At 36.0% G+C, this 25017-nt stretch overlaps 2 pseudogenes; one reads left to right on the forward strand and one right to left on the reverse strand.

Moving 5' to 3' along the window:
• Positions 1-3249: 3249 nt before the first annotated feature.
• Positions 3250-3848, reverse strand: LOC124974975 (olfactory receptor 2M4-like; annotated as a pseudogene).
• An 11428-nt stretch (positions 3849-15276) lies between these two features.
• LOC124974976 (olfactory receptor 2M3-like) lies at positions 15277-16172 on the forward strand (annotated as a pseudogene).
• The last annotated feature ends 8845 nt before the right edge of the window (positions 16173-25017 follow it).

Here is a 25017-nt window from a genome sequence, read left to right on the forward strand (position 1 = left end):
CAATGGGGCGTGGGAGGTGTTAGTTTTAGGGTTAGAGTTAGGGTTAGGGAGGGGGGCAAGAATGGGGGAAGGAAGGACTGTATAGAGGGAAAAGAGCGATGGGAGGGGTGGGGGGAAGGGAAAAAATAACAGAATGAATCAACCAACATTACCCTATGTAAATTTATGATTACACAAATGATATGTCTTTACTTCATGTACAAAGAGAGAAACAACATGTATCCCATTTGTTTACAATTAAAAAAAAAAAAACACTTTACTGCCTGAACTTTAAATCATTTGACATTGCTGAGTGTGAAACCTGCAGACTTGTGTTAGAGTCTATTTCAGTTTCTTGGCACTATCCTTGTGGTGTCCATCTTCATGCCTTGATATGTGGTGCTCACTGGAAAACCTTTGTGCATAAAACAAACTCGCTACAATCAGTAACTAAATTATAAGAAAATTATGAGAATCCACTAAGTCATTTGACTTGGAAAGTTTGCATTCTGTGCTGATATCAAACAAATCTGTTGTGTTGGTGGTAGGAAGTGGTTCCATTGCCTATGATTTTGGTCAAGCTCTCAAAATTGAGAGACTCAAAAAAAAGGGCTAATTGTTAAATTATTTATCCAATGCTGCACCCACACATCCTTTAAGCTTGACCTAATGCTACCTATGTTCATGGTGAACCGCAGCATCATCTAGGTATCAAAAAACAGCATTCTAAAACAGGACTGAACAATCAGAAAATGTAATCAGGAAAACAAATGTATTTATAAAAGAATAAAAGTAAATAAACTCTTAGCAATTAATTAAAATAATAAAAAATAATACATCTGCAGACCCCTGAACTAGAAATTGTTCAAAGAAAGGAAGGTTGAAAGAAAGGATCAAAGACACTTGTATCTATGAATTAGACTGAGTATTAAAATAGATATGCACCAAAACTAATCCCTCAAAACATTCAGTTGCTAGGTTTTTCCAAAATTTACAAGAGGATTCTAACATTTACGTGGGAATTCAAGAGACCTAGCATAGCTGGAACTGGCCAGAGTAATAGAATTGAGACTCACTTCCTAGCTCCACACTTACCATGACACATCATGGTAACATAAGATGGAGAGGCAGATACCTAGAACCAGAACTGGGTGTACATAAGTAAATAATGAATCTAGGATCAACTATATATTCATGAGAGTATACAAGCAATTCAAGAGGAAAAGTATAGGTTTTGTTTTAAATGTTACTATCACAAATGTATAGTTACCTGTAAAAAAATGGAGCTTAATGGCACCTCACACTACACAGAGTCCCCTCAAGGTGGGTGCATATTAATGCAAGATTTAAAGTCACCACTCTTTTAAAGAAAAACTAGGCTTAAATCTTTTGAACTTTGATTAAATAATGTTTCTTTGATATTATATTAAAACCACAAGCATGAAAATAAATCTAAGTTGAACTCAGTCAAAGACATTACGAAAACAGTAAAAAGACAACTCACGAATAAGAGAAAATATTTTCAAATAATATATCTGAGAAAAAGTAAAATGTTCAGAAGACATAAAGAGCTCTATCAAATTAAAACCAAAATGAAAACCCCACTGAAATGAATCTAGTGCACATTCCTTCCAAGATATGATGCAAATGATCACAGATGTGTGAAAATTCTTAATATCATTAGTCATAGTACAAATCAAAACCACAATGAGATACAACTTCACACCCAATAGAATGGCTAAGCTCTCCAAAATGAAGAATAACACAGGATGGGGAGGATGTGAAACTTTTGAAACCCTCAGATATTGATAGAGAAGACAAAATTTTGCAGCTGTTGGGAAAAACAGTCAAGCAATGTCTGTAAAACAGAGTTTCACATATGGACCAAATTCAAATCCAGCTATACACCCAGGAGTTTTGAAAACATGTCCCATGAAACCTGTGTATGAATGATGGAGACAGCATTATTCATAAGAGTCCAAACATAAAAATATTGCAGTCTTAACTGTTGACTAAACAAACAAAATTTAGAACAGTCTTTTTAAGGAATATCACTAATGTGCATGTGAGAATGGAGAACTGATGATGATTCCACAAGATTCATGAAAACATTATGCTAAGTAGAAATACTCAGTTGAAAAGAACACATACCATTCACATGTAAGGTCCAAAATAGGCAAATCTGTTGCCAAAGCCATGACTGCCATGGACAGGGCAGGAGGGCATGAAGAATAACTGCTAGGGATTATGAACTTTCTTTTTGGAGTGATAAAATTTAAACAGCAGTTAATTTCACATAAATAAATCAGTGTATTGAAATCCATGAAATTGTACACCTGTACCTGCTAAATTTTATGGGACATTTATTTTATCTAAAAAACAAAAAGCATTAAGAATATTCTACTTATCCCAAAATATTTTGTAGTGCCCCCAAGGAGGGCAATAGATTATTACACATGGTCACGGCATTTATGTGTAAGATAAAGGTTAGGTAAAAAATTAAATTAATAGACAGCAAACAAAAAATACTGGATTTAAAATATGAACACAGAAATCAAGGCAATGATTGATTTCAATTCTCAGGGATATAATGGATTTATGCACACAGATTGCAATCTTGTGAAAACAGCTTGGGAGCATAAACATTTTAACAAAATATGGGCAACTTGTGGATATTAATCAATTAATTTGGACAGATTTAGAGACCAAAAATAGTTTTCAGTACAATTTTAGTGAGTTTTATGGAATCATGTTTAATAAACCATTTTTTAGCTATAAAAAAAAATCATGGCCAGCAGTTCCAGAAACTGAGAGTTTGCTAAATTCTCCAAAAAGATACTGACTGCTGATGTAAGAATGAAAGAGGTGTAAAGTAATCACAATCATGAGGGTGATCCTGCAGCCAAGTGAAAGAGATGTTCCTCTTGGACTCACTGAAGTCTCCCCTTCCAATATAAAGGTGAAAAAGAATGATTTGTAAGAGCTGTTTTATACAGACATAAAATTTATTTGGAAAAAAATTCCCCATTCCTAAATGTGTGGGAAGGACATAAAGAAGGATCAGGATTAAAACAACCAAGACAGGTCTGAGGGTCAGTAAAACCAAAGACAAATACAGGCAAGTTATGAATTCAGGAACAAAGAGGTATCTCTCCAAAAGCAGAGGATGGAATTCAATTTATGCTCTTAACTAAGGTCAGGACTTGCAAACTGATGCCTGGCCTGGAAGGCCAGCATCCCAAATAGAACCACAGCAGATGCTGGAGAAAGTCATGTTAAACTTCCTGTCCTCAAGAGCTTCCTAGGTGCCCTGGACACCTCCCTGCTGTGCAGGCTATATATTAGGGGGTTCGATATGGGGGTTAGGATGGTGTAGAAGGTCAATACCATCTTGTCCTGCTCTACTATGTGGGTGAATACTGGTCTCATGTACATGAACATGACAGTCCTATAGTAGAGTCCTACCACTGACATGTTGGAGGAGCAGGTGGCAAAGGCTTTGCTCTGGTTTATGCCAGAGTCCATGTGGAGGATGACACAGAGGACATGGGAGCAGAATATGATAATTGAAATTGGAAAGATGAGCAAAAGCACACAACAAACAGCAGTCTTTCAAATGCAGAAATGTCTGTGCAGGAGAGAGGGAGTACACAGAGTTTCTGACTCAAGAGGATGGTGTATCAAAGTTTGTGGCAAATGGTCACATAGCAATCGTAGGCCATGACAGTCAACAGGAAAATCTTGGCTCCCAGAAGAGACACATAGAAGAATATCTGGGTCCCACAGCCTGCGCGAGAGATGGAGTTCCTGTCAGAAAAGTAGTTGAAGGCCATCTTGGGTACAGTGGTACAGATGAGCATTAGGTCCATGAGGGAGAGGTTGCTGAGTATAGAATAGAGGGGAGTGGATCTGAGCATCCAGGTAGATGAGGAGGGTCATGGGGGAGTTCCCCATGAACGCCACACTGAAGATGCCAAGAGTGAAGAGGAAGGTGTGGGTGGAATGTGATCGAAGATGCCCAGGAGGACAAAGACAGGGCTGAAGTTCTGATTTCTGGGATCTGCAGGTCTCACTTGCTGCATCCTTCTCTCTAATTTACTTGGTGACTGTAATGGGAAACATTCCCATCATTGTCGTCACCACTGACAAGAGCCTTCACACCCCCATGTAGTTCCTCAGAAACCTGTCAATCCTGGACATTTGCTACATTTCAGTGATAGTCCCTAAGTTATGCATGAACTCCCTGCTTGGCAGCAGTGGCATTTGCAAGGTGGTGTGCACAGCTCAAGTCTTCCTGGTGGTTTTCTCTGTGTACATGGAACTCTTGTTTCTCACCATCATGACTTGGGACCCCTCCATAGCCATCTGTCAGCCCCTTTACTACCTGGCAGTCAAGAGGCCTAGAGCATGCATTTGGATGACCCTGATCTCGCTGCTCAGTGGTCTGGTCTATACTGCTGCCCACACCAGCAACACTTTCCAGCTGCCCTTCTATAGGTCCGATGTCATCCAACAGTTCTTCTGTGACATCCCCTCTCTGCTGGAGCTCTCTTGCTCTGACACTTTCAGCATCATGGTCACTGTTACTGTCTCTGGCCTGGTGACTGGTGATGACTGCTTCATCTTCATCCTCAGGTCTCATGTTCACATCTTCTCTACTGTTGTCAGGTTTACACTGGAGCAGATGGAAAAAAGGCCTTCTCCACCTGTGTTCCCCACATTCTCATGGTCTTCCTCAGCTCAGGGTTTACATCTACCTTAGGCCATCTGCTGTACCTGCCACCAGCCATGACATGGTGCTTTCCATGTTCTACTATTTCATCCTCCCACTTTTCAACCCTGTTATCTACAGTCTTAAAAATAAACAAGTAAAATGAGACATCAAGAAAATCATGACAAGCATTTTAATTCATGAAATACATTGGAAATTAAAGAGGTTTGCCCTGAACTACTTAGTAATAGTCATGTTTTGGACAATCAACTGAGGTGATGGATTGGGATTGATTACTACATATTACTTATGTGAATGTACTACATATGACTATTAAAATACATCCTATATCAACATTTTTCCTTTTGGATAATCTGAATATTCAATAAGTAACAGAGTTGTCATTAAGAAGAATGACCTGATGTACCTGGTATTCATCTTAAAAGACTCTCACTAAAAACCCAACTTTAAGAGGTTGAGTGTAGTTCAGTGGTACAGTGCATACTCAGCAGCTGTGAGGCCCTGGGTTAAATCCCCAGCACTGAAGCATAACCCAACATAGAAAGCCTAAATGTTATTTTTAAAAGTATTCTGTGTTAAAATTCTATTGTATAGTCATGCATTTGTTAAATATTAATAAAGAGAATTAAGATGGTCTCAATTTATTTTCAAAGGTCAAATGTGTTAGAAGAAATGTAAGCATTAAGTCATTTACTCATTCAAAATTAAGTAAAAAAAATATATATAAGGAACACATGTTCTGTGTGAAGATAGATGGGAGGAGTGGGGGCAAGAACAAAGTGACTGCAGAGCCTTGTAGTCTTCCTTTCCCTGTCAAGGAAATGTGGCTGCTCTACTACCCTCCCCCAATGACCTGTGTTTGCCAAAAACATTCAAGGGCTTTGAGGACATTTACTTGCTTGCTTATATGTTTTAAAAATTGTCAGGTTGATTAAAGGAATATACACTTTTTTCTAACCATTTCTTACTTCATTCAACTCCATACATTCATTCAGAACATGTTGTGGTTAAAATAATGTTATTTTGGTTTCTGAGCATCATATACCTGAAATATTTATTTCAAGGATAAGGTATACATCTCAGTGACAAAGCACTTGCCTAACACCTGCAAGGCAAAGTTTTACCCTACCATTGAAAAAAGGAAAAAAAAAAGAAATTTTGATTGTCAACAGTAACAGCTGTGATACAGTAGGTTATACTGTGATAGCAACTATAGTCCTAGCACTCCAGCATTATTTCCAGTTTATAATACCTGTCAAATGAAGGTTTTGGGGGAGGTGGCTTTCTGCACAGTGTACCATTGACAGAGACATCACAAAACAAGAACACAGTGTCACTAAAATAAAACATGTAAATATTTGAATTAAAAAATGTGGAAAAAATGATGGGAAGACCCAACAATCAGAAACTAAGTGACTGCTTCACCTCAGAGTCAAAACCATCCATGTTGTAAGCTCCATCCTGATCATTAATGTAAATCTAGGTAGCTCCATTTGCCTTCCCAGAAGGTTGACCCCAATGTGAAAAAAAAAAAAAACTTGAATTCACAAGTAAGCAAGCTTTTGCAAATATGTTTAAAATAATCAAAGTATGTGTTAAAAATAATGGTTCACAGTAAATAACATAAAATCTATGGTCAAAAATAATTTAAATGTACATTATAATTCCAAGGAGAATCATAATAAAAATTAGCTTTCGCATGAGAAAAAGCTCTGATGTGCATGTGAAATCAAAGGGAGGTGTAGCAGTTTCAAAGTTAGAAAACTTGACAGGAAATTGTTTTGAGCACCAGAAAGCAGATTTTACAGTGGAAGGTCAGCTGCCCAGACTGAGAATGTGGGAGAGTGCACACTGGTTCTCTGCTTCTGTCAGTCATCTCTGCTGACATTTCATTGACCAAGTCACAGGTCCATACCTGCTGTCAGGAGAGGTGTGCTCAATTTCAGAAGGGGAAAGCAGTAATGCCAATGGGAGACATCTGCTCACTGAAGGACCAGATGCTGACTCTGAGTGCTTGGTGCCCTCCCAGTTACTACTAGCACCTAACACAATGTGCATATTCTACATGCAAAATCCCAAGCCACAAAACTGAAGCATTGTGGTGAACACTATAAAAAGTTCTTTAAATGCATTGACTACATGTGATAAGGTTTTCTCATTTGACAGATGAATGTCTCAGTTTAGATCTATCATGCAAGCTTGTCAAGAGCACTTGTTTGGATATAAGCACTTTTTAAATTCCTGCCATTATCTATTCCCTTCAGATCTTCATCTTTTAGCTTCTCTTGATTTTGGAACTTTTTGTTGCCTATCATGTTATTGAATATGTCTCTCCAGCAGAAGTGTCAGTCACTTCCCTGAGGGTGATGAAGTAGGTTCCTTCAGGCTTCCCTCTAGATAATATGTGGCATAGTAAGGGTTTCAGTTCTGAGCATGCTCTTGCACTGTTGACCCTCAATGCTCTTTCTTGGTTCAAGTGTAACAAAATGACGTTGACCGCAGAGGGAAATGTCGCAAATTTTGAAGAACATAGAGATTTAAAATATAAGTATCTATGAATTTATATTTAAAATATAAAAAATCTCAGAACTCCACTGTGAGGGCATCATTGTTCTCAGAACTTATAATAGTCTCTTATTCACCCACAAAAGCCAACTGTGGTATATACATGGGGAATAGAAAGCAAAAAGATTAAATTTTGTGGAAGTTCATTAAAACCCCAATTCAATTTTGCTCCAAATTTACTGTTTACAGAATTGAAATTATTGATTTCATTCTGCAATTTATAGGTATATTATATTACATTATTACATATTCTTAGCATTCACATTGGGTACCAGTAGAATTTAGACAAATGAACATAAAAATATTTTAGAACTGAAATATCTTCACCACAGACAGATAAACACTGCAAATCTCAGAGCAGATTCCCTCTGCACCATCATCCCTAATCACAACCACCTCAAACCTGCTGGGTTTTTTGGGGCTTAAAACCCAGTATTAATTGGGTTTCAGTGTTTCTTATATGATCAAGTTTACTTGGGCAAAGAAGAGTAATGGCAATGATAAAGAATGAAATTACAATAGGAGAAAATGTTTTAGAAGGTTCAACAAGTGCAAAATACAATTCTCAGACAATAAAATTTCATGATAGATGTGCATAAATAATGTCAGCAATATTCAAACAATAGAGGGGAATAATCCATTTGTAGAAGAATGAACTTGATTCCTATCTCTCACCCTGCCCCAAATGAACTCAAAGTAAATAAAAAATGTAGAAACTATGCCAGAAACTCTTCAACTTCTAGGAGAAAACATAAAGTAAAGGCAGAGCCTCCAACTTAATTGAACTCATAAAGCTTTAAAAAATAAAACCAAGAGTCAGTCAGTGGGAAGATTTCAAATTAAAGAGCTTCTGCACAGCATAGGAAGTGACTATGAAGAGAGAGCCTAATTAATGTTAGAAAGTCTTTGCCACCTATTCTTCCAAGTGTATTAACAGCAGAATGTATAAAGAACTCAAGCAACTTAACACCCAAAAACCAAAATAATCCAATCAATAAATGGGCAAATTATATAAAAATATTTCTCAAAAGAAGAAAATCAAATAGCCAACAAATAAATAAAATGTTCAACACCATTAGCAGTTAGGAAAATGCAAATCAAAACTACACCAAGATGTTATCTCTCTCACTCAGAATGGTAATCATTAAGAACACAAAAATAATTGCTGGCAAGGATGTGGGGGGGAAAGGAATACTCATATGTTGTTGATGTGACTGTGAATAAGTACAACCAATATGGAAATCAGTATAGAGTCTTCAAAAATACTAGAAATGGAATTACCACATGATCCAGCTACCCCATTCCTTAGTTTTTAACAAAAAGAATTGAAATCAGCATACTACAGCAATACATGCATTGCAATGTTTAGTCATGCAATGCATAAAATTCAAGTTGTGGAAGAGTCTGGGTGCCCATCAGCAGAAGTGTAGACAAAGAAAATGTGTGTAGACAAACAAGTGTGTGTATAGTTTATTCAGCCATTAAAAAGAATGAAATTATGTCACTTCGTAAATGGATAAACTAAAGAACATCATGCTAAGTGAAATAAGCAAGACTCAGAAAGTGAAGAGTCAAATGTTCTTTCTCATATGTGGAACCCAGACATAGAGAAAAAGATATATAGAAACTGAACTCCAGAATGTTTCAAGACATAAACATAGACCATATTAATACAGAATGATTTAAACATAATGTATAATCATCAATTTCTTATAAAGTAGATGGGACATATTTTAAACAACAAAAGACCAGTGAAATAGTATTTAATTCTTATAAATTAAGGTTTATTTAGTATAGCACATTATTACCAAACCTAGCACACTGATGTAGATTAAAAGATGATTTTTTTATTTCTAAGAAAAGTCAATAAAATTGACAATATGAAATGTACATCTACATCTTATTGAAAACACACTTTCCTTAATTTATCAGAGAAGTGACAAGGAAACATCACTTTTTTGTCAAATAACAGTAAATTTCAAAATTTGAATGAAATGTGATTCAGAGAATATGGGCAGATCTGAATTCTGTGAACTACTTTTGGGAGCAAGGTCAAATGTTGGCATCTCAGAGAGCAGCCTGCTGCTGTCTAATTAAATAATACTTGCATGTAAATTAGGAGTCAGTAATTCTACTTATGGCTATACAGAACAAATCCTCAGAAATATACAGACTATGGAAACTATATAAATAACAGAACTTATTATTTACCATAAAATCCATAGTTTAAGTGAATTAAATGTAAAATTATTTATTTGTTTATTTGTTCTTTTTAGGTACACATGGCAGTAGAGTATATTTTGACATATTATATGTATATGGAATATAATATCCTATTCTTGTTGTACATGACACTGGTCATGTATTCATATATGAATATAGGAAAGTGATGGCCAGTTTATTCTATTATCTTCCTTATTCCCATTAAAGTTATTTTTTCTAAACAAACCAAAGAAGCCCAGATTTAAGCATTTTGAGATGAAAGATGAAGAATAAAGAACATTCAGTGAAACTTAGCAACTAAAATAAAACTAGAGATGCCTTCTTCAATTTTATCAATATTTGATTTTAAACCATGGAAATTAAAAACAAATAATTTTCTACTTTTAAAAAAGAAATGAATTTAAAGACTTTAGAAAAAGGGTCTTTTTATAAATGGACACTTGGTAAATGATCTTAGATGGTATTATAAATCAGTACAGTGGGATATGATTTTTGGGAAATTGATAATTTATATGAAATTTATAAAATTACATTTTTATTTTGCTCTCAGAAAACATTAGTGGTTTGAAATTGAATTAATTGATGAATAAATCAGAATTGGTAATAAATATATGAGATAACTCTCCAAATCAGTAAGAAAAATGAGTATTAATGTAAAAAGTGAGGTATCATTTCTCATAAAGTAGGTTCACAAAAATTTAATAGGCCATTCAAACAATGCCAAATGATTTTGGGAACACAGTGAAAGAAAATGTTCATCCAATTTTCACAGATGGTAAGAATGCAAAAGAGTCCAAGGATTCTGTGTGCAACTAGGTGTATGATTTTACTGCTCTGTTTACTGTCTTCCTATGGATTTGACTCAGGGCCTTGCACCAGCTAGGAAAGCACTATGTCCCTGGCCCTTATTATTTTTTTTTAATTTTTAGACAGGTTGCTAAATTGCCCAGGATGACCTTGACCTTGAGGAAGAAATTTCCCTGCCTCAGCCTCAGGAGAAGCTGATTCTATGATAATATCTCATGCCCAGCAGGAAGTACTTCTGAAAGTGCAGATACTTCCTTGTGATGGTACAGTTCCTACTGAATACCTAGGTAAGGTGCATTATTCATAAGACAGAGGCCGACTTGAAAGCTAAAGTCAGCACTGAAAGAACAGTGGATTCATTGAGAGATTTGTGGTTCAGACCTGAGCCTGGCAAGCATCCAGTGAGAAAGGACTATTCAAAAAACTATGTGTCATGCATTTGATAACACATGGGATTCAGAAAAAAATATTGCATGAATCACTCAGATGAAGTGATCAAGAGTTTGAAGAAAAATCAAAGAAGAGTAGATCTGGAAATACAAGTGAATCAAGGCAGTCACGAAGAGAAAGCAAACCCAGACCAGCATGAACTCTGTTGAGACCACTGGGGCAAGGTCTCCACCCAATGATAGCAGGAACTGCTGCTGAAGAACTGTGGATTTTATTTGTTTAGATTAGGGGGAGAAACCTGCTATTTGAGAATAGTGACAAGACCACTAGTAGTAAAACCAGAAGAATAACCACCATTGGTAAGTTTTCAAAAAATGAATGTATATGATATGATAATACTGCACACATAGACATATCAAGTTGAACAATGCCCTGAAGGGGGTCACTTGATTTAGAAGTTTGAGAAATATTTTGTGAACTTTTAACAGAGTATTACTAATAGGAAACTAATGTCAAAGCACAAGGAAGGCTACTATATTTAGAAATGGGAAGTCAAAAATCATTTTTTCTTCAACTTTATGGGATAAATAAAAGAATTTGTAAATAAGATATTTAAAAAAGAAAGACAGTAAAACTGGAGTCATTGATATATGAATGATCCAGGAAACAAAGGGTGCTAAATAGGAAATTTATGTTATCAATCAAGAAGCCAAGAGAATTTTGTATTAGATCTTCAATATCAGTAGAATTCATGTTTCCAAAATATGGAACTAATTTTATGCAGGGCTTCAGAAGACACCTAGGTGATAATGCTGCTGGCTGTGAGGTTCTTGTACTCTCAGGCAAAGGAAGCAGACACAGGCTTTCCTCTGGTGAGAGTAGGACTCTTTTCTGATGTCTTGCTTCAACAGGAGGAAGACTTGGCACTGATCGTGAGTGCCACACTGACTCCAGGGACAAAGGAGACAGCTTGTTTAACTCCTGTGAAAGGGTGGTAGGGGTGGCTGAGTTTATGAATGTTGACTGACATGTAGAAATGCTGTCTTTCTGGGTGAACATTTCAAAATTGAGTGGGGAGTATTCAGCTGCTCAGCCTGGTACCCATGGTGATGTCAGACCCTGCAGGAACATCTCTGCCCTGAGATGAGGATGAGTTGCTATAGGTGTTAGGAGAATACATAGGTAGGAGTGGAGGAAAACCCAAATCATGCCAGTGCAGGCTAAGAGGCCTAGGAATTTGCTCTTCTGGAGAATTCTCAGGAGGTTTATTCCTTGTGTTGCTAGTCCTTGTGGACCATGGCAAGGGCACCCTGGCTTTAATCAAGTGCCTGGTTTCTGAGGCTGCTGAGACTGACAATTGTCAAGTGAGAGGCAGGAAAGGCACAAGTCATGCTCTCAGTAGCTGACAGCCATGAGTTGAGGTCCTTGGAGGGTATTTGACCTTTTTGTTTTGAAGTGGGTGTGACTGCTTCAATAACATGTCTTACTATAATTTAAGACAAGGGACTGAATCATCTGGAGGGATTGAAAATGTGAATCACTGAAGATTTAATAAAATAATGTTCCAGGTTTCTTTTTTTTCCCAGAAAACAAATTATTTTCAGGTTCTCTGTAAGCAGTACTGTGTCAGCTAGAAGGTAAGTCTCAGATACTCTGAATTAAAAAATATCTTATTCTTTCTTGAGATCAACAAGAGGAAAACATACTTTAATCAACAGTTATATATTAGAAATTGGTACTTAAATCCCTGAAGAGCAGGTAAATTTTTCATGTTGTCCTGCAACACATCCCTTTATATCCTTTGTAAAATTTAATTTTCATATTTACCATAGTAGTGTTTACACTAAATGAAAAAATGCTATTGAACATGCTAAGTGAATGTAAGATTTTATCTCCAGCAAGGAAACATGTACCCAGAATTATCACAGGACTCTTCAGTAGATCTGGTCTATTACTCACGTGTTAGATCTTTATGAGGACCTGATGGACTCCAACTGCGTGTGAACCTCTCCTGTGAGATTAGTAGCATGTAAGAAATAAGCATATAGTTTAACAGTCAGGAATCAATCATCTAATAATTTTTTATTAGATGATTGATCTAATTTAAATTATTTTAGAAATGTTTGAATGTCAGAAACATTTCTAAAATAATTTAAATTAAAAATTCAGAATGAAGTATCTAAATTAGAATTTTGAGTTGTTATAGTCACGGAACTGATGAATATTACATAGATAAAAAGCTTGAAATGATTCAATGGTGAAAGAGATGCTTATAATTTGTTCACTGGGTAGTGCAGGAGTCATTCAAAATAGCAATTCGAGACTCAGTAATGTAATAAAAATAGAGTTATGCTTTAAACTTCATATCTGGGCTTCTGCTCATTGAAAATGCAAAGGGGAATTAATTTTAAATCAAAGTTATGGGAACAAGTAAACAAGATTACAGATGTCAGCAAGTATGAGTGAAATGTGGATAAATAAAACAAAGCTTCCTATCACTGTGGCTGTGGGAGTTGGTGATACTGCACCCACGAAAAGTGGGAACAGGTTCCATGGTGAAGGAGAAAGTGAACTCTTAGTTTGTTCACAGCCTGGTGGAGATATTTACCAGGGAGAGAGACATTCAAGTGATGTTACACTAAAATGATTGCTTCTGCTGCAGACCCCAGAATAAAATAGGCCAATGCACAACAATGTATTTTAAATTGGAGTTTTGTCAAATTAGATGTTCAATTTTAGGAAATTTGACTGAGCCACATAGAAATGTTTTCTTTTTAAAGTCTAGAACCACAATACAAGGCCGAATTCTCTGATTTACACTTGGAAAGAGGAAAAGCCCAGATGAAGCAGGAAAGAGAAGAGAAAGATGCTAAGGTCTTGGCCTTTGGAGTAAGAAGCAAGGAACAGGGGAAAAAGATGGATGTGAAAGTAAAGAACTAAAAAGATGATATTGACTGTCCAAAAAATTTCTGTTTGTGTCTTGCTGTTATAGGACAGACAGGTGAGGATGGTGGAAATGCCAGGCTGAGATTAATTCTATGAAATTGGCACACTGTGCTGACCCCTGCATGCTTTTTTTTTGCCAAAAAGGAATTCACCTGAAGTCCTGCCTGGCCTAAGTGGACAGGGTATGTCACATTCCCCAGCAAACTACATGTCATCTGCATGGACATGTTGACAAGTGGAACCAAAGTTATTTTGAAGGGAGAGATGTTTGTAACCATTTTCACAGATCGTGGAAGATAAGGATAGCTCCTACTAACCATAAAACCTGTTAAGAACACATGGTTAAAAATCCAATTAGAACCAGTCATCATGGCTCAAGACAACACACAGCTGTCATGAGAGCTGTGACTTAAAATTAAGATGTCACCTGCCGTCAGCCAAGTCAACAGGTGGACCTGGGTGGGACTCTCAGGAAATTTTCCTGGGACCTCATTAAAACTAGAGGGCAAGAGAGGATGTTGTCCCTCTCCTCCCTGAGAGGACCTACTCTCTGCCTTGGGAGTGTTCCTTTTTTCTATCCCTTCAATTAACTCATGCCTGTTACTCTGAGCAACATGTCTGATCTTTCTGACTTGATCACAAGAATCAGGGTGTGAAAGGGATGTTTTAATGTTGCCTCACTTTCTTACTGTCATATTGCTACAAGAAATTAAAGAAATTAATTAAATTGTAATAAAAATAGAAATAGTCTCTTCTAATAGTACTTATTTACATATAAATATTTACATGGCATAAACTGTATTCTAGATAAAGTTCTAAGTATTTTTAAATGGCATTAGTCTTTATAACACTCTTCAGCATATAATTCACATTTTCCAAAGCAATCATGAGAAAAGATATTAATTTTTTAAGATCACCCAGGTATAATAATCATTAGCAGGTATTTAAAACAGGTGCAAGGACACTGTATTGTACCCTCTTCCCAGGAAGTGGCCTATGACAGAATGTCTCGAGACATACCTCTTTGAAGGTGGAATGAGGGTTGGGGATCATCAAGGCCACATTTATATTAAATTCAATACTATCTCCTAATGAACCTCTTACTCTTGATTTACCAGTTTTGTGACATTTTTTTCCACTGGAAAATACTTCTCTGTACATGTTGGTAGAAATAATTTTATAAGGAACATAGAGTGAGAGTGTGGGATTCCAATGGAACAGTGATGGGAAAATATCACCAAGTTTATTTTAAATATGTGTTTCTTCTGGTTGTTAGTATAGTGGTTAAAGGATAAACCACCCTGCATGTTTGACTTTACTTGTTCCTGAATGGATCTGAATCATCTTGAGAAGACTTCTGTGTTCTTAATTCAAAACCTACCATGGTGTTGGATTGCTTTTAAAAATCACTTCAACTTAAAAATGAGGCTCATCATCCATATGGAACAAATTTTAAAAAATCTATTTCTCAATAAATAATTTTCTCATTCAGAAGGAACATGATAGGTGTGCTATTCTAAGAGTGAAAACCTTGATATCCCATGACTCAATCCCGGACATTCCTTACATGCTATATCTTCACAGTGAGCAGTTCACCATGGGTTGGGGGAACCAGATCTTCAGCCCTGTCTTTTCTCTTTACTCTGGTCCTGGGCATCTGCACAGTGTTCTTCATGGGAAACTCCTCCATGGTCCTTCTCATCTACCTGGATGCCCATCTCCACATCCCCTACTTCCTCCTCAGTCAGCTCTCCCTCATGGACCTCATGCTCATCTGCACCACTGTCCACAAGATGGCCTTTAACTACTCTTCTGGCAGGAAATCCATCTCTCTGGAAGGCTGTGGGACCCAGATATTCTTCTACATGTCCCTGATGGGAGGTGAATGCTTCCTGTTGGCTGCAAAGGTGTATGAACTCTATGTGGCCATTTGCCAACCATTAGGATACCCAGTTCTCATGAACCAAAAAGTTTGTGGCCTCACGGTTGCTTCTTCCTGGGTCCTTGGCTACCTCTATAGTATAACTGAAGATGCAGTTGTTCTGTCCTTTTCATACTGTGGTTTCTGGGGAATATTCCACTTTTCCTGTGATGCCTCAGCCCTGCTCATCCCCCTCACATGCATGGACACCTTGACATTAGAAAGGACAATGTTTTTCTGCCATATCATTTTGCTTCTATTCCCTGTAGCAATCATCATTGCTTCCTGTGTTTGTGTGATTCTGGCTGTCCATTTGCATGGGGTCTCGGGAGGGTCACCACAAAGCTTTTGCCACCTGCTCCTCCCACCTCATGGTGGTCTTTATGTACTATGGAGCAGCCATGATCATCTACAAGTGGTCCATTTCTAACCAGTCTCCCACCCAGGACAAGATGGCATTGGCCTTCTACACCATCCTCACCCCCATGCTTGAAACCCTGCATCTAGAGCCTGCACAACAGGGAAGTATCCAGGGCATTCATGAAGGTGCTAGGGAAGGGAAAACCTGGAGAGGGATTTGACTCTCCTTTCTACACATTCCTTGCTTAATATTTAATTTTATGAATTTTACCAATAAAGTTGATTAAAATTTTACACTGAAAAATTTACAATCAAATGCTGAAGATTTAAAATTGAAGAATATTGTACAGACTTGTTAAATATTTGTCTGTTTTCTTCTTGTGGCAAAACGATGTACAATTGTAAGTGAATATTTGTAGCAAGAGGAACTGCAGAACTACATGGTTTACTTTCACAAGAGCATATGAGAAATATTTGCCCATCATAATACCCATTGTTTGCATTGATTAAACCTATTATGTCTTCTAACAAATTAGCATTTAACAAATAGTATTTTTATATATGCTGACCAAAAAATTCTCATGAGTCCAATTATACCGTAGGCTGATCAATTTGTCAAAAAGTAAACAAATTAATTATAAGGTTATTAAAAACTAATTAAGCTTAACCAGATGGAGAAAAGAGCAAGGAGAACAAAATAGATGTTTAAAGCATGTATTTGAAAATATAACAATGAATAGTTTCTAACCTCAGGGATAATCTGAGGTTAGAAATTGAAATTTGAAAAACATTTCTATTAAGGAAAATATGAAGATATCACCAAGAAGGTAAAAGTAAGAAATACTGTTTTTAAAAATCCATTATGATCCTACCAAAATATGTACATTTGTATTAAAAAAATTAAACCTTGATGAAAGACATAAAAGAATAAACAAACAGAAGGTTATTCCAAGTTCATGGATAGAAAGATTCAATATTGTCAAGGTATCACTTTTTCCAAAGAGATTCATAATCTATAGATACAATCACAATCAAAATTCTTGAAAGTTATTTATATACACTATTGTTAAAATTTATATGAAAGGTAGATGATATATAAGATCCCATATAATGCACTATTTGTGAAAAATACACAAAGAAGTAATGAAACATGCAGTCAACTGATTTAGAGCTGTGTAAATATAATCAACTGATTTTTTCACAAAGGAACAAATGTAAAATGGTCTTCAGAAGACCCACATAGCAAAGAAAGAGGATTGAGAGGAGAGAGAAGGGAAGGACAAGGAAGTACTGGGGAATGAAATTGTGCATAACCATGTTTGAACATACCACCATGAATCACACTGATATATACACAAATATTATATCTGACATAGATTTATGAATGATCACACAAAACAATGACAATGCAAGTCTTAGACCAGGAAATGATATTAACAAAATGCTTATCCAGAATTACTGTTATATACAAAATACAAACAATAACTAAAATTGAAACAATGAGAAACTGAAGAGCCTATATACAAAATTGAGTACAATGTAAGACACCTCACCAGAGAACACACAGATGTCAAATAAGCATATGAACAATGCTCAGCATCATATGACATCAGGGACTGCAAATAAAGCAACAGTAAAATATCACTACCAGTTAATTAAATATTGTGGCTTCAGTCTTAAAAATGTCTACACTAGATGAAGGGAAATTCATGCACCAACTGGAACTCTCACTGCTAACTGAATGAAAAATGGTACAACCATTTTGGAAGATGATTCAGAGATTTCTTAATAAACAAGACCTATTGATATCAAATACTCCAGTAATGACATTCCATGATATTTTTCCATGTAAATTGAAAATTTATGTTCTCATGAAAAGATTCACATGGGTCTTTATAATAGCTTTGTTCCTAATTACCAAATATAAAAGCAAAGAGGGTCTTCTGTGGGTGAATGCACAAATAAAAGATAGACCACTCATAAGTAAAACATTATTTAGTGCTAAAGAGAAATTCACCATCAATCCATATAAAGAATTTATGGGAACTCAAAATCTATCGTTTAAGTGAAAGTAATCAATCAGGAAAAATAGCTGCATTCTGTATGATTCCAAAGATATGATATTCTGAAAAAGGCAAATTTTTGGATATAGATTAATTATCTATTCTTGTCTGATGGATCTTAACAAGATTCCTAAGATCTCTAGCTCTGGTTTACCCTATGCAAACATGCCAGGCCCTGCACATGCATGCTGCCATATGGCTCTAAGCTACCAATGAGTTGGGATGCCTCAGCCACCAACTTGGATTATCCCTATCAGTGAGTCTGCCATATTTAGTTTGGGCAGCTTCCTTCTGAGACACCTGCCAGAGACTAGAAGCTCATTATCAAGGTACCTACAGGTTAGCCATGACTGTTGCCACCAACATGGGATGTGACCACTTACAACCAGGGATAACAGCCATGACCTGAAAGATCATCACAAGGGCCCTACAGGCTTGTTTGCTTCTGAGGTATTCCTGCTAGGTGTGCTAATGGCCACCATCTTTCTGCAGAGGCAGGAGAGAGGTTTGCAAAGGGTTGGTAGGTGGAAAAAGGGTGTGAGGGCATCTTGATCCTGGCTTTTACAGTCAACTAGCCTGGTATCCACTAGGATTCCAGAGACAACTTGGGAGTGCTTGTTGGGACCCAACATCAGTCTGGGTTCATGACTCCACTGAATACTTGGTCCCACTGATTTGGCAACCAATAGAGCCCACTGGCTCCCCAATCCCATCTCCCAACCATTCCATAGCCACTAACCAACCCAATGCCTGCAGCTATATGACTGGCAACAGTTTTCAATGCCTAACTCTGAGTGGACCAATACAGAACTTCTTTGAAGATAGGCACACAGGTATGGGACTCAGTCCTCAGGACTCTGATCAGAGAGGTTCCAGATTGGATGTTGAAAGAGCCAAGGAAAGAGAGATAAAATTCAGAGACTAAATTATAGACCAGGAATTGCGGGCTCCACAACTGAGGGAAGGGGATAAGACCAGACTTCTGTGTCACATGAGTTGACCCCAAAGCAGAGTCCTGGGTGCATTCTTCCCGAGGGACTGTCAATGGCTACACCCTGCCTACAGGAGTCTTGCTTCCAAGTCTAATGCTACCACCTTAGTAATGGTCATCATCCTGAAGTACAGTTAAAATGGCAAACTCTGGACAACCCCACCTAATAGAAGAAAATGGAGGCAGAGAAGATACTGAACTCCAACAAAAACAATTGTTGAATTTTCCTTCAAGACTCTTTTTTCCCCATTTTTTTGTCTCTTCTAATTTCCCACTCTCACATCCCCATCATCTTTGAAATAAAATACCTTTCATGCATCACACTACTGAAGACTTGGAGGTTTGAATAGTATATTACAGTTTTGTTGTAGATTTTTTTTGAAAATGTTTACAATTTTTAAATTTATTTTCATTTTTTTATTCATTCTATTTTTCTCTATTTTCTCTTATTTATCTGCTTCCTTGGAGTCTCTTTTGCCCTTTTCTCCTGCTAACAACCAACTTTTTTTGATTCTCCTGTCACTTTTCCTGTGATCTAGCACCTGTATATTCTCACTTCTTACCTCATCAATATTATATCCTACACCCCTTCCCTATCCTCTTTGTCCACCATTAGAAATGGCAGACCTTATTGCAAATCAGTTGTTTATGCTGTAGATAATAATTTCAAGCACATCATCTCTATTAATTGGGACAGTACTACTAACATCTTAATAGGGGCTATTAGGTTTAAGGTTCCATATTTGTTGCATTAGGTATTGTTAATGTTGTTCTTCCCCTTAAAGGTGAGGTATTGGAAACCTGCAGGGGCCCTATAAATTTATAGGGATAAAACTGAAATATCTTGGATCTTAATTACTAGAGTGGAAGATTCATGACCAACATGAAAAAAACAAGGGAAGTAAGTGCCCCAAACAAACCAAGCTGCTATGTGAATAGAATGCATTTACAGCATGGAAGAAGAAATATTAGAAAAGGAGATCAGAATGTACATAATTAAAATGATTCATGAAGTAAAAAATTTATGTAAGAGAGAAAATGCAGGCAACAAAAGATCAATAATGATTTAAAGGAGCAAATACAGGAAGCAAAAGATTATTTCAAAAAAGAATAGAGATTCTGGGCTGGGGTTGTGCTTCATTGATAGAGCACTCTCCTATCATGTGAGAGGCACTGGGTTCAATTCTCAGCACCACATAAAAATAAAAAAATATAAAGGTCCACCTACAACCAAAAACTTTTTTTAAAAAAGAATAGAGATTCTGAAAAAAAATCAACCAGAAATCCTCAAAAGGAAGAAAACATTGAACCAGATTGAAAAAACTCAATAAAGACCATCACCAATAGACTAGATCACTTGGAAGACAGAACTCAGATAATGAAGACAAAATATTTAATCATGAAAATAAAGTTGACCACATAGAGAAAGCAGAAAGAAAACATGAACAGAACCTCCAAGAATTATGAGATAACACGAAAAGACCAAATTTAAGAACTATTGGGATTCAGGAAAGCATGGAGATACAAACCAAAGGAATGAGCAGTATGTTCAATGAAATAATAGCAGAAAATTTCACAAACCTGACAAATGAAATGGGAAATCAAATACAAAAGACTTTTCAGGACACCAAATGTACAAAATTACAACAGATTCACACCAAGGCAAGTTATAATGAAAATGTCCAAAATACAAAATAAGGATAGAATATTAAAAGCTGTGAGAGGAAAGCATCTGATTACATATAGCAGGAAACCAATACAGATATAAGCAGATTTCTCAGCCCAGACTCTAAAATCTAGTAGGACCTGAAACAATATATTCCAAGTTCTGAAAGAAAATTGATGCCAATCAAAAATCTTATATTCAGCATAAGTAAGATTCAGACTTGACGACAAAATAAAAACCTTCCATGATAAACAAACGTTAAAAGAATTAACAAGTAGAAAACCTGCACTATAGAATATTCTCAGCAAAATATTCCATGGGGAGGAAAAAGAAACCAACAACAATGAAAGTCAGCAAAGGGAGGAACTTCACTAAGGTAAAAGCCAATCCAAGGAGACACCAGGCCAAGTTATAAACCAAAAGAAAGCCAAAATGACTGGGAATACAAATCACATCTCAAAAATAACCCTGAATGTCAATGACCTATACTCATTAATCAAAACACATAGACTGGCAGATTGGATTTTAAAAAAAGACCCAACAATATGCTGCCTTCAAGAGACTCATCTCATATGAAAAGAAATCCACACACTGACAGAGAAAGAATGGGAAAAATATATCACTGCACAGGACTCAGTAATAAAACAGAGGTTTCCTTCCTCATATCAGATAAAGTGGACTGCAAGTCAAAGTTAGTTGAAAGGGAGAAAGGAAGTTATTTTCTTAAATAAATCAACACAAAAATTGTAAATATTTATGCCCCAAAAAATGGGTAATCTACATACATCTAACAAATCCTCAATTTCAGGAATGAAATAAACCACAACACAATAATGCTGAGTGACTTTAACACACCTGCTCTCACAACTAGATAGAACTTCCAAATAAAACTGAACAAAGATACACACCATAGAACTCAATAATACAATCAATAATTTAGACTTAACAGGCATATATAGAATATTCCATCAATGAGTGAATACCTTTTTTTTCTCAGAAGTCCATGGATTCTTCTCTAAAATAGACCATATGCTATGCCACAATGCAAACCAGCAAATATAAAAAATAGAGAATCTACCTTGCATTCTATCAGACGATAAGGGAATGAAATTAGAAGTCAATGATAAAATAAAAAGTGAAACTACTCCAACACCGGAAGTATAAACAGTATGCTACTGAATGATGTGTTGATAACAGAAGATGTCAGAAAGGAGATAAAAAAATTCTTAAAGGTAAATGGGAAAAATAATACAACATATCAAAATCTCTGGGACACTCTGAAAGAAGTACTATGAGGAAAATTCATTACATTTAGATCACTGAATAAAAGAATAAAAAGACAATAAATCAATGACCTAACATTACATCTCAAAGCCATAGAAAAAGAACTGATCAACTCCAAAAGTAGTAGAAGACCGGAAATAATTCAAATTAGAGCTGAAATTAATGAAATTTAAACAAAATAATCAATTGAAAAAAATTGACAAAACATAAAGTTGGTTCTCTGAAAAAAATAAATAAATTTAAAAACCTTAGGCATATTTACAAAGAGAAGGAGAAAGAAAACTCAAATTACTAAAATTCGGGATGAAAAAGGAAATACCATGACAGAAACTACTGAAATACAAAACATAGTCCAAAGCTATTTTGAAAATCTGTGTTCCAACAAAATAGAAAATCTTGAAGACATCAACAGATTTCTAAAGACATATGATCCACTCCAACTGAATCAGGAGGTCATATCAAATTTAAATAGATCAATTTCAAAAAATGAAATAGAAGAAGAAATCAAAAGCCTACCAACAAATAAAAGTCCAGGACCAGATGGATTCTCAACTGAGTTCTACAAGACTTTCAGAGAAGAGCTCATTCCAATATTCCTCAAAGTATTCCATGAAATAGAAGAGGAGGGGACCCTTCTAAACTCATTCTATGAAGCTAATATACCCCTGACACCAAAACCAGACAGAGTCACATCAAGGAAAGAAAATTTTAGACCAGTATCTCTAATGAACATAGGTGCAAAAATTCTCAACAAAATTTTAGAAAATTGCATACAAAACATATTAAAAAGATAGTGCAACATGATCAAGTGGGTTTTAGCCCAGGGATGCAACATTGGTTCAACATCCAGAAAACAATAAATGTAATTCACCACATCAGCAGACTTAAAGTTAAGAATCATATAATTTTTTCAATAGATGCAGAAAAAGCATTTGATAAAATACAGCACCCCTTTCATGCTCAAAACAATAGAAAAAATAGGGATAGTAGGAACATTCCTCAACACTGTAAAGGCTATCTATGCTAAGCCTATGGTATATATCATTTTAAATGGAAAAAAACTGAAAGCACTCCTCCTTAGTACTGGAACAAGGAAGGGATGCCCTCTCTCATCACTTCTATTCAACATCATCCTTGAAACTCTAGCCAGAGCAATTAGACAAACCAAAGAAATTAAATGGATATGAATAGGAAAAGAAGAACTCAAACTATCCCTATTTGCCAATGACATGATTCTATATTTAGAGGAGCCAAAAATTCCACCAGAAAACTTCTACAACTTATAAATTAATTCAGTAAAGTAGCAGGATATAAGATCAATGCTCATAAATCTAATGCAATTTTATTCTCTGAAAGAGAATTTAGGAAAACTACTCCATTCAAAATAGCTTCAAAAAATAAATTAAAATACTTGGGAATCAATCTCACAAAAGAGGTGAAAGACCTCTAAAGTGTGAACTACAGAACACCAAAGAAAGAAATTAAAGAAAACCTTAGAAGATGTAAAGATCTCCCATGTTCTTGGATAGGCAGAATTAATAATGTCAAAATGGCCATACCACCAAAAGTGCTATACAGATTCAATGCAATTCAAATTAAAATCCCAATGATGTACCTCACAAAAATAAAGCAAGCAATAATGAAATTCATTTGTAAAAATAAGAGACCCAGAAGAGCTAAAGCAATCCTTGGCAGGAAGAGTGAAGCAGGTGGAATCACAATACCAGAAATTTAACTGTACTACAGAGCAATAGTTAAAAAACAGCATGATTTTGGCACCAAAATAAACAGGTGGATCAGTGGTATAGAATAGAGGACACAGAGACAAACCCAAATAAATAGTTTTCTTATACTAGACAAAGGTGCCAAAAACATATAATGCAGAAAAGATAGCCTATTCAACAAATGGTGCTGGGAAAACTGGAAATCCATATGCAGCAGAATGAAACTAAACCCCTATCCCTCACTCTGCACAAAACTCAAGTCAAAATGGATCAAGAACCTCGGAATCAGACCAGAGATCTTGCACCTTATAGAAGAAAAAGTAGGTCCAAATCTTTATCATGTCAACTTAGGATCAGAATTCCTTAACATGATTCCCAAAGCACAAGAAATAAAAGTAGGAATCAATAATTGGGATATATTCAAACTAAAAAGCTTTTTCCCAGCAAAGGGAACTATCAGCAATGTGAAGAGAGAGCCTACAGAATGGGAGAAAATTTTTGCCACTCATACTTCAGATAGAGCACTAATTTCCAGAATCTATAAAGAACTCAAAAAACTCTACACCAAGAATACAAATAACCCAATCAACAAATGGGCTAAGGCAATGAACAGGCACTTCACAGAAGAAGATCTACAAGCAATCAACAGATATATGAAAAAATGTTCAACATCTCTAGTAATAAGAGAAATGCAAATCAAAGCTACTCTGAGATTCCATCTCACCCCAATTAGAATGGCAATTATCAAGAACACAAGCAACAATAGGTGTTGGAGAGGATGTGGAGAAAAGTAACACTCATACATTGCTGGTGTGGTTGCAAATTAGTGCAGCCACTCTGGAAAGCAGTGTGGAGATTCCTTAGAAAACTTGGAATGAAACAACTATTTGACCCAGCTACCCCACTCCTTGACCTATACCCAAAGGATTTAAAGTCAGCATTGTGCAGTGATGCAGCCACATCAATGTTCATAGCTGCTCAATTCACAATAGCTACATTGTGGAACCAACCTAGACACACTTCAATTGATGAATGGATAAAGAAACTGTGGTATATATACACAGTGGAATATTACTCAGCCATAAAGAAGAATAAAATTATGAAATTTCAGGCAAATGGATGAAGTCGAATATCATGCTAAGTGAATCACAATTACTTAAAAATAAATAAAATAAATAAGTAAATACAATTTGAAATGACTTCTTTTTTATAATTTATTTATTTTGCTTCATTGTAAACAAATGGGGTACAACTTGTTTCTCTGGTAGTACACGAAGGAGTTGCACCATTTGTGTAATCATACATGTACATAGGGTAATGATGTTTGTCTCGTTCTGTTATTTTTCCTTCCCTCCAACCCTCCCAC

This window comes from Sciurus carolinensis, unplaced genomic scaffold, assembly GCF_902686445.1.
Source record: "Sciurus carolinensis unplaced genomic scaffold, mSciCar1.2, whole genome shotgun sequence".
In the NCBI taxonomy this organism is placed as follows: Eukaryota; Metazoa; Chordata; class Mammalia; order Rodentia; family Sciuridae; genus Sciurus; species Sciurus carolinensis.